Source organism: Myotis davidii, unplaced genomic scaffold, assembly GCF_000327345.1.
Source record: "Myotis davidii unplaced genomic scaffold, ASM32734v1 scaffold97, whole genome shotgun sequence".
Lineage (NCBI taxonomy): Eukaryota > Metazoa > Chordata > Mammalia > Chiroptera > Vespertilionidae > Myotis > Myotis davidii.
The window spans coordinates 3,378,903-3,384,889 of NW_006289392.1; the positions used below are offsets into that span (position 1 = coordinate 3,378,903).

The window sequence follows — 5,987 nt, forward strand, 5'->3', positions numbered from 1 at the left end:
TTGATAAATTCCTTGGCTGATCCAGCAGTCTTTCGATTAGGTGGATTAAACTGTAACGGCGAGCTCTAGGAGGGAGGGAGGAGCTGCTTGGGGAAGACAATAAGTTCTGTCAGAATGAGCTCATGGCTCCAAAGGGGGAGTCCCCTCTCCAGGAGGTGGACTGCACCTCTTATTATGCCCAGCACTTTACAGCTTGAAACATCTTTTTCATCCTCTGTATTTCATTTGCTCTTAACAGAACACTACCTATTTTATCAATAATAAAACTGAGGCTTAGAGAGTAAATGACCCGAAGTCACACAACAGAGCCTTAGCTTGACCCTGGCAATCAGGGTGCTCCTGTGGCTCCCTGCCCTGTCCAGGCTCCCAGCTGCCCCATCACACAAAACTAAAGTCCCCAGGAGGTGGGAGAGCAGAGAGCTCAGCAGCTGCTCCACCCTCAGACATGCATGACTGCGTTTGGGCAGGTGACTCCATTAGACTTGAGAAAATGAGGTGCCTGTTCTGTAGCCTCCAAAGGCAGCAAAGCCTTAGACTCCAGAGTTTTCCAGACTTCAGTACCAGGGGGAGGTCATGGCTGGCTGAAGGGTGCTATATGGGCTACAAGGTTCAGTAGGTGATGTTGACATGAAGGAGGGTTTCTCAAGGGGCTCCACCTAGGTCTTTTCCAGTGAGATTTCTGCACAGAACATGGTCCCTTGGAAGCAGATGACTTGGACAGATAAAATAGCAATGCTGGCTCTTGGTCCCTTCATCATGCCCCCCACATGCCCCACCCTCCATGTTCCACCACTGGCTCCCTCTTGGGAGTAAGGGACTGTCCAAGAGGATTATGGAGTTTCCTGCAGGATATTCGGTCTAAATGGTTCAGAAACTGGAACTCTTGCTATTACTCAGCCTCACTACCACTCCAACCAGGAAGCCAGTGGCTACAGCAATGCCCTCAACCTCTCCACTGTGGCCCTCTCCTCCAGAGTCAGCTCGAAGGGAGGGTGGCCTTTGGTTTGGCCCTGAGGACACAAGTGGAAGTATGCTCCTGGGTCCCTGGTCCAGAGGAAGGAATTGCAGAATCACACACGGGCCCAGACTTAGGTCCTGGCAAAAGCCTGACGCCTTAAAATCAGAATGCTGTCAGGCTCACACTAAGTCAACCTGGAAATGCACCAACCAACCTCTCACACTACCGAAGTGGAAACTGAGGCTCAGAGACAGAGGTGACTCTCCAGGGCCAAATGGTGAAATCATTAAAGATCTAGGAATAGCACCCAAGTCTCCCAACATCTAGTCCTCCTTATATTGGGTCAAGCTGCTGCGCTCTGGGAGGGGTGACTTAGCCAGAGCCTAAGAGTGGCTCTAGAAGATTGAGAAATCCCCTAAATGTGGTCATTGGTTAAGAACTTTAAAGTACTCTTTATTATATATAAGACATCTTCCAGAATTGCCAGGTCTCCTTGTGCTTAAATGTATCATTAGTCATGAAGCATCTATTGTATGCAGAGTGGTAGAGTAGATATTGTGGGACCCAGGAGAAGGGGGGGGGATGCATTTCCAGTCATCCTGAAGCTTACTGCAAGATGAACATATATTCACTCCACAAGTATTCATTGAGATCCTGCAAGGCACGTGAGGGGTTAATATGAATAAGATAATATGATGAATAAGATTCCTGTCTTCCAGAAGCTTCCATTCTAGTGGATAAGCAGAGCTTATTAGGCATTTATGACATGCTGGAAGCTTTCCCATGTGCTTTACCTGTATTATCTCATATCATCTGCACAAGCTCTGTGAATGCTCACTTTATGGATAAGGAAATACATCCAGAAAAGTTATGAAACATACTCAAGGTCACCTATCACTTAGCCACGCTGGGATTTGAACCCTGGTAGCTCAACTTCAAAGGCTGTGTACTTTTACTTGCTTTATTACTGCATTAGGTTAGTGTGAAAAGGTTCCAAAGGACATATATCTTCCCAAAAGTGACTGTGCAAACTGCCTGCACCAAAGCTGGTGGTGCGCTCCCACCTTCATCCCCAGGGCCCCAGTGACCAGCATCTCTGTAATCTATAGGCCTGTGGGATTCAAATGTGGATGCAAGTCTCTCTGGCTCTGCGACATTCCATCCTGGTAGTGAGTTACTGTTTTAATTGAGACTTTACTTAGGTAGAACTCATTGCCTCAAGTGCAAAAGATTCCAGACACCCCAAATCCAAGGTCAAGTTTGGCCCAAGCCAGCTCTCTCCCCTGGTTCCTCCGACTGCAGTTGTAGAGTGACAGGAGGCTGCAAGCAGTCTCCCGAGAGAGAGGCCATCCCTCCTGAAAGACAAATGGCCTTGTATTCTGTGGAGACGGCCCTGATGCTCTGTGGCCTTTGGATTAGTGAGTGAGAGCAGTGCCCTGACAGGTCAGTGCTGTCAGCAGAGAGGATGGGGGTGGTGAGCAAGCAAGGGACCCAGGTGGGGAGAGGTGACCCTGTCACTGAAGAGGCGCCAGCCTGTGACAGCAGTTTAGCAGCTCTAACGAGCAGCCCCGCTCCCCCACATCAACGCTGACATCTCTGTTTGCTCAGGCAGCAGCACCGTCTGTCTGCCGGTCCAGGCCCTGCCTCCTCCCATACAATCTTCCTGCAGCCGCTGCCGAATGAATGGCTGCGTGACAGTGAGAGCGACAGCTGAGCACAAACCCCGGGGTTGGCACCCTCAGGGGGGACTTCGGCACAGTTGCATGGGCCCTGGATTTGGCAGAGATAGGAAGGGGGGGTCACCTTGGTAAGCTGACATTTACCAAGGACCTACTATGTGTGGGTCCCAGGCCAGTCTACTTGGGGAATTTGGGAATGAACAAGACTAATCCAGTCCTATAAGGGCCCTAGTTGGTAAACAGCAGCAGAGATAGAAATAATATCAGGTAAACCCTGACAGCCACAAACAACTTACTATGGGAGTACAGAGGAGAGACCATCACTCCTAGCTCAGAGGCAGTGGGAAGACTTCATGGAGGAAGCAACTTTTAGGTGGACCTTGAATGACAGGTAGGGTTTTGACAGGCAGGAGAACCACTGGGGCCACAGAAGAGAGGCAGAGCAGTGTGGGGTCGATGGAGATTCAAGGGATCAACCAGCTAAACCTTAGGACACAGGCAGTTTGACTAAAAAGGTGAGTGGAGACCCAGAGACGGAAGGTCTTGGCTACCAGAAGAAGCCATTTGTTCTTTATTGAGAAGAATGGGGTCTCTTGAAGACATTAGATCTGGATAATGATGTGGATAACGGGGGCTCCAAGGGGAGAGGTAGCCAGGAGCCGCAGGAGGTGTGTTGGAGGAGAGCTCACTGGAGTCACCACCCCCTAGAGGCTGTGGGAAACAAAGACGAGCATGTGTAGAGTGTTTGACCTAAAAGAGGCCTGGAGGAAGCCATCAAACAAGATTGATGATGTGGTAGATCATCAGACTGAAGATGCAGAAAAGACAACAGGAAAGTCTCCTCTCAGTTGGGTGTGACTTAATCAACATGACCAGGAGTTGAGAGACCTGGGGTATCGGAAGCATGCGTCCCACATGCTCATTGGCCACGGCGTGGGCTCCATAAGGCTCAGACTTAACATGAACCGAGGGTTCTTCTCTTTCTGTTCTAACATCCCAGCATGTGGTTTCCATCCCCAAGGTCACATCATTAATCAAAGTAGCTGCTGAAGCTTCTTCCATCCTTGTACCCTTTAAGCAACAATAGGAAGGAATGGGGAGAAGGCAGAGATCTCCCTCTGAGGCAGCTCCCTTTAAGGAACCCTCACACGTTCTCTTAGAACACTTCCTCTTACATGGCTGTCCAGAACTTAGGCATGTGGCCAATACCAGCTGCAAAGGACGATGGGAAATAGCGTCTCTGTTGTCACTGGGAGAAATGAGATCGTCAGTGGAGGGCAGCAAGTAGTCTTAGGTCCAGGGAATCGGAGAGGACGCTGGGCTGTGAGCGCTGGGGCCCTGGGCAGTTATGAACCCAGAAACAATAAAAGGGGAGTTCAAAGAAAGAGATTTGTGGTGAAGTAGGAGCCTGGATCTGGTGCCAGGGGTCCCTGCTCCATATACAGCCAGGGACTCCTATGGCCTCCCTAATGGTTAGCCTTAACATAGCCCCCTCCTCAGAGGGCGAGTGGCGATGAGAGGATGGGAACGAGGAGCTGGGAGACCAGGAAACGTAGGCCAGCGCTGAGAGAGGAGGCTCGGCCTCGTGCTGTGAAAAGGGGTAGGGGCGCTGGCTAATACTAGCTGTGTATGTCAAGAGCTTCCTGGCAACAGGAAGAAACCAGGAAATGAAACTGTGTGGCCAGAGTCACAGATGGAGGCAAGTACAGTGCATGGATGGGAAGCTTTCCCTAGAGGGGCCTGCAGCACAGCATGCTCCCCTGTCTGACAGGGAACCCACAGAACAGGTGAACAAACTTCCTGTCCCAGGTAGGCCTTCCAGCACTCGCCTCTGATCTCACCACCCCACAGGCCACCCCCGTGGGAGAGCTGGAGACCCGGGAAGGAGAGGCCTGGGGACCTGTTTCCAATCTCCTCTCCCTCCTTCACTGCAGCGGAGGGTGTGGACCCACAGGTGGAACCCCAGGGACAGTGTTCTTGGTGTACAAGTGGGTGTAATGAACACCGCCCACTCTCCAGTTCTCATTTGGATCAGCTGCTGTTCCAAATGTGCTCTCATCTTTCACCTCAGCAGCCTGTCTTTCAACAGAAACCTTTGCATTCCCCCAAACGCCTGACGGGGGTGGGAAACAGGTTTCACCTCTCCAGCTAGCGCCCTGGATTGTCAGTGGCTACTGGGAGCGGTGGAGAATTCCCAGGAGGCTTCTTGACTCAGTGGGAAAAAGTGCTATAATCCACTTTTTAAAATATACTTTTATTGATTTCAGAGAGGAAGGAAGAGAGAGAGATAAGAAGCATCAATGATGAGAGAGAATCAATGATGGGCTGGCTCTTGCATGTCCCCAACTTGGGATCAAGCCCGCAACCGGGCATGTGCCCTGACCGGGAATCGAACCATGACCTCCTGGTTCATAGGCCGATGCTCCACCACTGAGCCAGGCCAGCCAGGCATATGTCAGTTCCGATGTCTGCATGGGGAAGGAAGTGGGGAGGGTTAGAGGGACAAATCCAGCTAAGTGCCTTCCCTGGTTTAGCACAATCAGGTATGTAATATGTGTGTTAAATTGCACATAAGCTCTGGGGGCCCTTTCTCTCGGTGACCACCTCCCCCACCTGGGTCTGAAAGGACCGCATAGTGCTCTGTCCCAAACCACAGGCAGGCGTCCAGCCAGCTGGACTAGAAGGACTTGGTGGACTGTGAGGCGCAGGGTTCTTGGTAGGCAGCTCACATTTGTCTCTGAGATTCTCTTCCCGCAGCCGCCGCTCTGATCTCTCGGCTCAGAAATCCCTGTCAGTCTGAGAAGACCTGAGGCCAGCAAGGGAGGTTCTAGGAGGAGTGAGAGAGGAGGAGCAGAGAGAGAAAGGGGTCTGTTCCCTAAAACTCTAGGTGGAGTCAAGCAACTCTGGGAGCTCGAATCTTGAGGGTCCCTGAGGAAGACCCTCCTAGGACGGGCCAACTCCTGCGCCCAGGTCCAGCCTGAAGGCCCTATTAAAGGGAGTCGGCAGGTTTTCCCCAAACCCATCCCTAGCAGGCACCCCACAGCATGGGGTCCACAGGGTGCTGCTCCTCAGCTTGATGCGGTTTCTGGGGGCCCCACCGTCCAGGGGTCAGACTGGTGCTCCTTGGTAACTCCCCACCCTGCGACCTTGGCCAACAGAGAGGGAATCCCACAGAGCGGGATCGCCCATCCGAGGAGGCAGTGACTCCCAAGCCCAGCCCGTCAGTGGTCAGTGTGCATCATTAATCTCCCACAATCCCAGCTGCCCCCACTGTTTAATGACCTGACACTTGGGGGCGCTCTTGCTCTCACTGAGGCTGCAGCTCAGGCTAGCCCACCCCCTCCACCCCC

At 52.0% G+C, this 5,987-nt stretch overlaps 1 pseudogene; it reads left to right on the forward strand.

Moving 5' to 3' along the window:
• Window positions 1-3,369: 3,369 nt before the first annotated feature.
• The window catches only part of LOC102761197, a 5,505-nt pseudogene continuing 2,887 nt past the window's right edge, over window positions 3,370-5,987 (forward strand).